Here is a 12,073-nt window from a genome sequence, read left to right on the forward strand (position 1 = left end):
CTCCTTTATTTTAAGAGTGTTTCTATAGAAATAAATAATTCTCAGTTTTATTTTCGTTCGCCCTTTTTTTCGGCAGGTTGACCGGAATCGATACAATCCTTTCCTGGCGTAGGTTGACTCAAGACATTTTTAATTTTTTCTATCTTTCGCTCACACGTTACATCCGCCCTCAGGTGCACGCCTACGCACTCAAAATGAAAGGGTTATTTGATTGGACGTCGGGTTGTTGCCAGGCTGAGATTCTAAAAATACTTCGGACGCGCGTGCCGCGAGTCTATACACTAGTGGTGACACCTGATCATTATGTGATTCGGCGACGCTCGGGACAGGAATGTCACATTTATGCAATAAAATTTAACAGAATCGGTGTGCATTTGCGTAAGCATCAGTAATATGTGTATGTGAGGTAAACTATCATTATGAATTATTGGATACGTATTCTAGGCAACACTGTGAGTTACATAGGTACATCATATTTTTGTAAACTTTATCATTTGAAAGAAACTGCACTCTATCCGAGCCAAAAAAAAAAAATCTAATCTGATATATAACTGTCTGTCTGTCTCCATATTTTCCAACTCTATCTTCTCCGAAACTAAAAGTTGCAGGGGGCGCTAGGGGCCTCAAATAATTGGATTTTTTACAGAACATTCTTTTAATGGTCTTTAGCCGGTTAAAATAGTATATAAGGGGTAAAAAAATGGGTCAAAATTGAAAAAATCGCTAAGCATTTTATATATCCATCTTAGTTTATTTTTAATTTTTAATCAGTTCACATTCGTGTCACGTTTGTAGTGGTAACGCCATCAGCTTCGAATGCTACACTTTTGCTTTCGGTTTCGATTCTCACCGATGACATCCAAATAATTTTTTTTTTTACTTTTGAAATCACGACTCTATAATAATATATACGAAATCCGGACAAATTAAAACATCATATTTAAGCGTATTTATTATAAAAATAAACTAAGGTGAATGTACAAAATGTATAACAATTTTTTCAATTTTGACCCCCTTTAACCGACTAAAGACCCATAAAAGTACGGTCCATAAAAAATCCAATCATTTGAGGCTTCTTGCGCCGATCTACGACTTTTAGTTTCGGAGGAGATAGAATTTGAAAATATGGAGACGGTCAGACAGATAGACAGGCAAATAGACAGACATAGTGAGTTTTATAAAGATTTCCATCACAACTACTGCCCCAATGGCTACAATACACGCATTAACCCTTATCTTCGAGTGACCACCGGGCCTTGATATGTGGTAACCCTTTTGTACCCCCCCCCTCAAAAAAAAAAATAAGTGTTATTGATTCAGTAGGATTTTAACTCGATATGGCCGATTCTATAAACATTCACCTAGATACAACCGCTGTCAACAGTTTCCCCTATACTCTATTGAAACACAATACCATGGGCTGCTTACCAGCTGACTATAACATGGTTGTTTTCAAGTCTAACGTAAACACGTTCTTGTTGAACGGTCCTCGTTAATAGTCAATCGCTATCCAATTTCCACCATTACCGATTATCACGATCGTCAATTATTAACCCTTATCCTCGAGTGGCCTCTGGTCTTTGATAAGCAGTGATTCCCTTGATAAAAAAAAATGAAACTGAGAGAAAAGACTAAACGTAATGTCATGAGTTCACATGTTGCTGAAATACAATGTCGGAACGAAGAAAAGATAATGTATTTTCTTTTCGTCAGTTTTTTGTATTTCATAAAAATCACCACTCACCTCTGTTCTTTTTGTTTAATTAATAACTGCTTCAAAATCTTCACGTATCCTGTTGATGTATATGTTCCCGTGCTGTGGATATCGAAAATTGAAAACAGACATCATAAATCAAATTCCTGTTCTTTCTTTCTAGATTTTTTATATTGCATCAAAGTTATGTTCTTTAATGTTACTAGGGGGGGGGCTTTGTCCGGGCGTAAAATACGCTTAATTAGGATATTTTAATTTTTCTAGATTTCGTATATTATTATAGAGACGTGATTTCAAAAGTAAAAAAAAGTATTTAGATGCTATCAGTTAGAATCGAAACCGAAGCATCCAAAGCTGGCGACGTTACCACTGTACCAACATGACATTCATATACACCGATTAAAAATTCAAAATTCAAGATAAACTAAGATAAATGTACAAAATTTTTAACGAGTTTTTCAATGTTTATCCATTTTTAACCCATTAAAACCCATTTTAACCGGTTATAGACCATTAAAAAACAGCCCGTAAAAAAATCTAATCTGCGACTTTTAGTTTTGGATTAGATAGAGTTTACAAATATGGAGACAGATAAACTGACAGACATATAGCCGTTTACATACTAGATTTAGCTAACAAAATGCTTCTGCTATAATGTTGCATAAACATTTTTCACAACGTTTATGTAAAGTGCTCACAATATACATGCAACCGTATTTTCGTAATTTTACAATCACACTGCCTGGATCATTCCCTGTTTTATCCTGCCTAAAATTGATGGGAAACACACTCATATAGGCCCCACTCGGAACCTTCAATACTCCTGACACATAATTTAACCACATCCACATTTAGACTACTCTTACATTATTTTTTTTTCCTATCAGAAACTGTTTCTCTTTTCAGCAAGGGGACATTTTTCTTTTCATCAAAAACATTTTCATCTTTTCAGCAAAAGAAGTTACACTTTTACCTCTTAAATATAAAATAATTATTTCAGATCGAAATGAACATTTATCCTGATATTTTTTTATGTATCCGTTTAATTTGATCCTCATTTGCTGTTACAGACAAGAAATAATCTCTTGTTTTCATCGGCTAAAGTCTTAAACAATGACAGAGATATACTATTTGCAAGCAATCCCTTGCATAGTAACTAGTAGGTACGGGCAAAAAAAAAAAAAAAAAAAAAAAAAAGTGGCGAAAAAATATAGCGACATAGTTTTGAAAGTCAGTTTGTTATTTTTTTTTTTTTGTAGGTTTCTGACAACTTTTTTTTTTATTTTATTTGAAAGAGTAAAGCTTAAAGTTAGTTTCCAAAAGGAAAAAAAAAAATTGTACACGTGAAAAAAAAAAGAAAAAAAGAAAAGAAGATATATTCGCGGCGACATTCGGAAGCTGACAAATTCAGCTAAATTTTGAAGTTAAATAAATTCATTGTAAAAATCCTTTGAAGGGTAAATATTAGCTTTCTGGGTCTATTTCAAAGATAATTAGTAAAGTCCTAAGATATTGAATTAAATAAGGAAATACCTTGTTTCTACAAAAAATAGCTTACTTAGACCCCAAAAGCGAGAGATTCTGGTTTTGCTCAATCACAACAAGCAAAAAATCGTCAAAGTGTGGATTCTACGGAATCCCAAAATGTCAGAAAGTCCAAAGTTATAATATTTTTGCATTCTTCCAAAAAACTTTTTTTTTTTTTTTTTAAACTATTTATATACGTTTTTGTGCAAAACAAAAAACGCCAATTGTTAACTTTTGGGGAAAATTTAACATTTAAAATTTAATTAAAAATAGTAGAAAAAGTTTTACATTATTCTGCTTTCTATATGATAAAATTCAGGGTTTTATCTTTCTGGAAAAAAAAAGTTACTCAGAAATAATGGATTTTAATAAATGTAATTTCGTTTTAAAAAACAACAACTTGATTTTTCGGCCATTTTTGGCGGTGCCTACTTAAAACCATAACTTTGGTAAAGGTGATTTTTGTTTAAACAAAATAATAATTTCCGCTAAGATTAAAATAAAAATAATGGGCTCATTATATGCAGTAATTATTATTTGATAAATACTGAAAATTTAATTAAAATTGGTTAATTTTCTGATTTTTGGTGAATTTTTAAGTAAAGGGAGGGGTCAAAATGTTTATACATTTTGAGTCTCGGCTATTCATTTTGCATATACCTAGTAACTAGTTTGTGGCACCATTGGTGGTATTCATACATCTTTGAACCCGAATTTCCGAGAAGTTGGCACAGGCTCGACCGACAGTTGACAAGAACCGCCGGAAAAAGCCGAGTCTGATCAAATATTAAAACGATAGGGGGGGGGGAACAAAAGCAAAAAAAAACTAGTCGGTTTATTTTGTAAAATTAATTAATTTTTTTTAAGTATTTAAGTAATTTTTTAGAGTGATGAAGGAAAGAAGCTATTTTTATTTTCCGAATCATTTGGCTAAGCAATTGATAAGGCAACGAAAATTGCAAGTTTGAAATTGAAGCAGACGACTTTCTAAATAGACTTGAGAAATTGATCCAGACGCCTAAAGGAATATTAAGTTATTGTCAAGACAGGTATCTAATAACTCGGAATAATATCCTGTTCTTTTCCCCACGAAGAAAAAAAAAAAAAAAAAAAAAAGCAAACAAACAGACAAAAATGGAAATATATTTCAACTTATCTTAGAAAAAAAATCTATCAACTGTATTCAGAAAACAACAACAAAAAAGTTTTGCACAAAAAAAGGAAAAAAGCTTATTGTAACTTTACTTAAAGAAAAAATAACTACATGGAAATTAAAACTACAAAAAAATATTGAAACTTTTATTGCAAAAATGTATATGAAAATAACCTACAAAAACAAACAAACAATATTTTAATTTTTCTGGAAAAAATGTAAAAAAACAAAACAATATAAACTTCCACAAAAACCACGTGACGAAGGCCAGAGGAATAGTTGTTCGAAACGCCGAGAAACAACAGCTATAAAAGATGAGAATAACAGTCAACAAATAAATAAATAAATAAATAAATTCCATAAAAACATTCCCATGTTTTTACAAATGCTTCTTCTAAAGTTAAAAAAAAACTATTAAAAATATTTATTAAAATTAAGGTAGTGTTTTCTGGTTAATTTTTGCTAATTTTTGTCTTTTCTTTTAATAAATCTTCTAGGTATGTTTAGCCAATCAGATTACTTGCTTTGCTAGCACAAACTTTGACTAAGAGCAGACGACATTCGTTTAGAAACAAACGATGTTGTTGGATACTTTTTGTTAAAGGAAATATATTTTTCTCTACGAGAAATAATGATTGAAAAAGGTTACGGAGAAGGTAGGGAACATTTATTTTTGGACATGTAAAATATTTCAATTATGAAATAAATAGTTAAAGAAAGGAACGATGACGTTAATAGCTCTGAATAAAAAAGGGTACGTCCATAGTTTATTGCTATTGTTATTATTGATAAAAAGATAAAAGTTACTGGTTCTTTGATATGACAAGATCACTCGTGAAAAATTCACGTTTAATTTTGGTTTCATTTTAAAAGTGATTTAAATTCCAATATTTATCATATCGATCCCAAGTCACTTAAGTCTCCAGTTCTTATTGTTTATAAAAGGTGTCATTTTGCCAAGTACATTCAACTATTAAAAACGTGGTTTTTCTTTTTCTTTTTAGCAAATATTAAAAAAATAAATATTTATGAAGTTTACAGACCGTGTTATATAAGATTTTCAAGTAAAATTGAATTTCAACGGTATCTTTTGTTTATTAAATTGTTAGGTGAAAGTACAGAAAAGTTAACAAGTCTCTTCCCCATGTTAATAATGGCTTTTTAAATGAAGGCGTTATTATTTAAGCACGGTCCGTAAATTAAACAAGTACTAAATTATTGTGCGAAATTTGGTCATTGCTAAGTTTAAAAGACCATTTTTTACTTAAAGGTGACAAATTATCATATCACGAGGGAAAATTTATCTTAACTTATTTTAGAAGGCAATGCCGAAACCCATATCATTTGAAATAATGTGCGTGACTAAAATAATAAATTAACCAATAAATTTTCCAAATAAATATGGAAAACACACATTTCTTATGTAAAGAACATACACGAAATCTGAAGAAGCAGAATAACCATTATAATAAGATAAATATTGCTTATTAGTGTCGTAAAATCACACATAATCGGCTAAAAATCCATTCGGACTTAGGGTTAGTGATAAAAAATTGGTTATCATTGATACATATTTATCAGTTAAGATAAGCTTTCTTGATAAACAATTTGCCACTCTAAAGCAAAATGGGGGGGGGGGCCTTGCAACACAAATAAGCAATAACACTTGATTTTTCTCTTTGAAACTTTAATTCAAGTCAAAATTATTTTCAAATCGAGTTTAAAGATTGGTAAAATTGATTTTTAACACATAAGATGGTGGCAGAATATGACGTCAATGTGTCGTATGAACTTTGTCACCTGTCCCATAATTTAGTGTTTCCCAAAGTGGGCTCCCACGCTGAGGGGTTCCAGAAGTCCTTCCTTAAAGAGGGCCAAATACTTTATATGGAAAAATTAAACGGTTGCAGACATTTAATTATTAATCTTTTTTTTTTTTACTGGAAAGAGATATGAATATGTAAAGAATTTCAGGATGGTTCATGAAAAATAAAATAAAAAATAAATTAACAAAAAATGCAACAATTATTGATTAATCAAAGACAAAAAAAAAATCAAGGGACCCAAAAATCATTAATTAGCGTTAAAATTTGAAACTAATGTTTTTCATATTTACTTTGGAAATTATCATGTTAGTGCTCCGTGAAAAAACCTTTGCCCTACTCAGGGGCTCTATGGTATCCTAAAATTTTGGAAACCCTGCCATAGTTTACAGAAAACAAATTACTATTCCTCGGTCTATTCAGTAATTTCTTTAAAAAACGACTTTGTAGGAACAGACAAATAGTTCTTTATTTTATTAACTTACTGGATTAAGTTGACTTTTGATTCTGTGAATGATGAAGCTTTGACGGGTTTTTTGTTAAACTCCAGAACAAAAAATTAAGCTAAAAATTCGTCAAATTAAAACAATTCCACGCGGTTGTATTATGAATAAGTGATAAAAAGACATCATAAAAAGTTATTTTCAGCCTTTTTAAAACCAATTTTATTCCATAACTACGTTTTTGATATTTTTTTTACATGGAAGTCACCACTTATCAAGGCCCGGAAGCCACTCAGGGATAAGGGTTATGCGTGTACAGTAATCAATGGGATAGTATCGCAGTAATCGTTAGTATTGGAGATTTGATAAAGTGTCTTACTTAAGGGGGCGGTTCATCAGAAATCTGTTTATGTTGGACTTGAAGACATCCAAGTTGTAGTCAGGTGGGAAACAGGCAAATGGAAGAGAGTTCCACTGGCGTGCACTTCTAAGAAAGAAGCTTTGTTTGTGGAATCTACGTTTTGGTTTTGACACAGTTAAAGAGTGGGGGAACATTTTTGGCAGTGGTTTCAACTAGACGGGTGTTTATCGTGAAAGATTGGCGAGTGGGGACCAGGGATTGGAATTCAGACGAGCATTTGCCATGGAAGTAACGAAAAAGATAAAAAAAACTCGTCATGTGTCATTTGTTACGTAAGAATGAAATTAAGCAAAAATTCAAATTTTTTCACACAAAAAAGTAAATAATTACTCGATGTTATTCATTTTTTCTTAAACATTTCGATTCCTGGCATTTGTAATTTTGTCGGAAAGACGATATGCAGTAGCTCAAAAATTATATTTTTGAGACTATAACATGCTGAACATAGCGGCGTTAAAATCAATTTAGTATTAACCCTTTTTAAACTAGTAGATTAGTCGACACACTGGCATAGATGGAAACTAGTCGATATAAAACTTGGACGTAAGAGAGGTCAAACGAAAAGAAGTAAAATATTTTAGCAACTTACTAGCCGAAATACCCGGCGTTGCCAGGTTGTATATAATATATTTGAATATTTGGTTCTCGTACATTATAATTTATTTTTTTATTTATTACATTTTCACCCCAAACAAGGCATATTGCCACTTTGTTGTAGGGGGCTACTATCAGGCACATGGGCATCAGGAGTACTGTGTAGAGAGTTGAGCAGCAAGATGTCGGTTCACGTTGCACTTGAACTTCTGCATGTCAGTACAGTTGGGGAAGCAGGGACCCGGAAGGGAATTCTAAAATCTAGCTGTCCTGGGAAAGAAACTACTGGATGGAGTAGAAGGCTCTCTTAAATGTGAATTGGTGGGATTTAGCTGCTTGTCGAGTTTGTCGGGGGTATTTAGGTCGAGGAGGAACAAGTGCTTGCAGTTCGTTAGAGCATTCACCGTTAAAGTACTTGTAGAAAAGGCAGAGGGATGCAACATTTCGTCGATGGGACAGGGGCTGAAGTTTAGATGACAGTTCAGGACCTATAAGATTGGCGATTTTTTTTAACCTTGTCTAGGAGCGAGAGCATAGTGGTAGATGTGTTGCATAAGGGGGTTTCATTAAAAGAGTCTTATTAGAAGTGATGCTGTATCTTAGTGAGTGTTCTTGTCTTATTATAGAGAGGAATGTTGTAAGACTCAGAGAGAGAGAGAGAGAGAGAGAGAGAGAGAGAGAGAGAGAGAGAGAGAGAGAGAGAGAGAGAGAAGTTGTATAAGTTGTTGTACGAGACTTAGAGAGATAGTTCATATTATAATTCTTATATATTAAAATGTTCTTTCTTAGATCTTGCTGATGGAAGAAGGAGAAAGGTCTTAGAGTGAAGGGATATAGTGTTCAGACAGTTCGGACATTGTGTAGACACACACACATATATATATTCGTAAATGTAATGTAAATCTGAAAAAAAAAACAACGCACGCATTCCGAACGTTAGAATATTTGGTACTTGTGCAGTGTAGGAATTATACTGAAAGAATAACGTTATTGTTTAGAAAGCCATTCTTAACATGAGGAGGGAGGCTTTTTAACTGTTATGCACTTCCACCTAACAATTTAATAGAAAGAAAGATACCGTATACATTTAATTTAACTTTGTAATCTATTCTGAAATGTAACACGGTGCGTACACTGAAAAAACACCGAATTTTTATTTGAAATTAATAATTGTGAATCTAATCGGCCAAAGAATAATAATTAAAATGATATATAGGTATATCTTCGTATATTTGAATTAATGTATGGCATGCTTATTTTTATAAAAATGAAGAAACGCATTCGGAAGCGTTAGAATTTTTGATTTGAAAGTAATATTTGTTTGTCTAAACGATAAATCAATAATAAAACAAGGATATAAGGGGTTTCTTCGTGTTTACAAATTCAAAACCGCAAGTAAAATTCATATATTATTTTATTTTTTATTTATTAATACAAAGACATGAAAAAATGAGTTTGCGTCATCAGCCAGAAATAAAATCAAAACTTCTAGCGGTTCAGCCTGATGTTGTTTTCTAAACAACTTGAATGAATGAAGCGAATATGCGCATGCGCTTAAAAACAAAAATGTCCGCTAGTGGGAATGGACATTTTGTATGTAAATTTGTTTATATCTGTACACGATATACATGTGTGCAAATAAAGATATTACTCGCTATAAACCATCCTTGGTGCATGAATGTTATTTCCTGAGAATTTCAGTGTTATGTGACAAGTAGTTTAAAAGTTTACCTGTTAGATATTCACACACACACACACACACACACACACACACACACACACACACACACACACACACACACACACATATACTGTTTTATTTATATTGATATAAAAATATAGAGCATGAGATGTACAGCGGCGCATCTCTGATCTCGCTCATTGAACATTGTGTCACTTTCAGACATGATAGAAGGTTCCTATCGCTCTTGGGATTTGTACACAGCTGATCGAGTAGATGATCTGCAATAAGAAAGAACACCGATTTTTATTAAATGGAAATGGAATCATGTCGTATTTTCTAGTGCGACAGTTTTATCTTTCCATCCTGTAGTAATTACATGAAGCAACGCATAAGATTTAATCATTTCAATCGGTTGTCGACGAGAGCAAATTCATTAACAGTTTCAATAAAGTATTTACTGTTCATATTCGAGCAGAGTTGGGGTGGTGGATGTTTACCCCAAGTCAGCAAAAGGATTCTTGAAAAAAGTGAAGCAGTTACTAAATAAATAGATTTTTCAACAAATGCTGGACTCATCACATTACGCATCTTCAATTGGTCAACTAAAGGGGACTACTTGTTGACACACGGTAGCTATGTCGAATACTCCATGTTTCAAGAGGCCCTGTCGACTGCCCCCTGCAGAGGGTAAAAGTCCCTCAATGGGGGTCCTAGATATGACCTTAAACTATATCCAGTGGTGAGGCCCCAGCTTGTGGGCTTTGGGGAGTGTGGAGCCACCCTTTAATTACCATTGCTCCCAGGTCCACTCTGACCCGGAGTGGTAGTACCTGTTAGGGTCCCAACTATGGGTTAAATAGAAACCAACATGAAAACAACAAATATATTCTATTAAAAAAATTTTCTTCAAAATCTTTGGATTTGGCATTAAATAACCCGAAAAGGGTTGATATGCCGTAAAACAAGCAACCAACCAACCAACCAACCATGTTTCAAGAACCTCCAGCTCCACGAAAGTAAACTGACATCTTTCACAGTTAGTAAACAGGAGTAGAGGAGTGTAATCCATATTAACGACAAATGTAACGATGCAGTTACAAACAAGCAAAGGAAATAAATAAATCCGGTCTGCATTTTTTCTTTTTTAACAAAACGTTACTTTCCCGTCTCAACACCATTTACAAGTCTCTCACCATCGTCAATCTCGCTCGGTATACACTTTTCTTCTTCCTCCGACCGCACACCGGCCACAGCCGGTCCATTCTTATCCTCGACTTTACATGTCCATTTTTTTTTTGACATGCACTTTCTTTCACGAGCACATGTTTTATTTTTCTCTCCTTTTTCTTCTTCTCTCACACACTTCCTAATTTGTATATGCGCGTTTTTTGACTACTGCTGCTGTTGCTAATCTCCCCACAAACCAGCCATCCTGGGCTGCCGCTGATATCTTCCCACACACTCATATTCACTGTGTTACACAAATTTGTTAAAGAAAAATTGAAATGTCAGCGGGCAAAGTTTTCTCACTAATGGCCGTTAAGTCGTTTAGCTAGAAAGTAAACATTTCGGCATCGAATACATTTGAATACATTTGAATACATTTGAATACATTCCCACCTGTAGTGAAAATGATGGATGGTTACTACGCCACCAGAGTCATAATGAACAATGTTCAGAAATACTTAGAAGCATATTCTTCTGTTGGTAAGCATAATTCTCACAAAGATTTTGTAATGACCAAGATCTCTTTGATCTTGGGCACGTGGTGCAATGTGGAAAAAGGTGGCTGGTTAATTTTAATGCATCTAAAACCAAGCTTCTTTCTTTCCATCATCAACGCTCTGACCCCCATCTGGTCCCAATTTAAATGAATGCTCTTGTCTCAGGGAAACATCATGTTTAGACAAACTTCTAATGATGTATAGTTTATTGGTTGCACTTTTATCAAACGCGTACCAAATTATACACTGTTATTCTTTAGCCGTAGGTTTTGAAATCAAACAGACAACGTTTTAAGTCAGCAATACAAGTTTTATTTAAAATTCAACTGAGAGCAAATGACAAGAGAGAAATCAGTTGGTATGTAGATTTAGTGATGTGGTGTTGGTGCGGCTGGTCGAGGCGACGGTAAAAAAGTCATTCACTGCCCAAGTCACTGTTTTCTTATGTCTTATATTGAAATTCCATACATCGGAATTTGATTGTTTACTTATTTTGACATTCTTATTAATTAGAATGTTTTTATGCTTTGCCTTTTTAGCAATTCCAACCCAGGTTAAAATCTATGTCGTCCAATTGTTTTTGTTTTCAGGTCATTTTTCATGTCCCCAACTCTTTAATCAGAATGTAGGGTGACCTCATCGCTTAGCAATCGGATTTAATATTTGGCTTTGCCTGGATCCAGAATTTATGTGTGTGCAATACATCCGATATTTTCTGGCATCGTCCGTCATCTATGTAAGACTAAGGCTGACCGTCACCCCTGAGCTGAAATGGAACACATACATTAAATCCATTGCCAAGACTGATGGAAAGTTAGATCATTCTATCGCCCCAGTAGATATGTAATGTTGCTATTACTTTTTAAACTGTGCTGTTGCATTCCTGCACGCCGTCTTGCAAGTCACAAAGGAGCAAACAAATAAAAAAGGAAAGAAATAAAAATCCGACTTGGCATCTGAATGAAATGTATTGATTCGTGGTTATTCCAA

The 12,073-nt window shown here is 33.6% G+C and overlaps 1 long non-coding RNA gene across 3 annotated transcripts in view; it reads right to left on the bottom strand.

The window, feature by feature from the left end:
* LOC145273010 (uncharacterized) overlaps nucleotides 1–12,073 on the bottom strand; it is a 90,727-nt gene that overhangs the window by 48,694 nt on the left and 29,960 nt on the right. For 2 of the 3 annotated variants that reach the window (XR_013866149.1, XR_013866148.1), the window contains exon 2: nucleotides 1,745–1,816. The exons of the other annotated variant lie outside the window; for it this stretch is intronic. This is a non-coding gene — a long non-coding RNA (uncharacterized LOC145273010). The remainder of the gene's footprint in view (nucleotides 1–1,744; nucleotides 1,817–12,073) is intronic. 3 annotated transcript variants of the gene reach the window in all.

The sequence above is a fragment of the Euprymna scolopes genome, chromosome 4, assembly GCF_053919585.1.
Source record: "Euprymna scolopes isolate OS-2025 chromosome 4, ASM5391958v1, whole genome shotgun sequence".
Lineage (NCBI taxonomy): Eukaryota > Metazoa > Mollusca > Cephalopoda > Sepiida > Sepiolidae > Euprymna > Euprymna scolopes.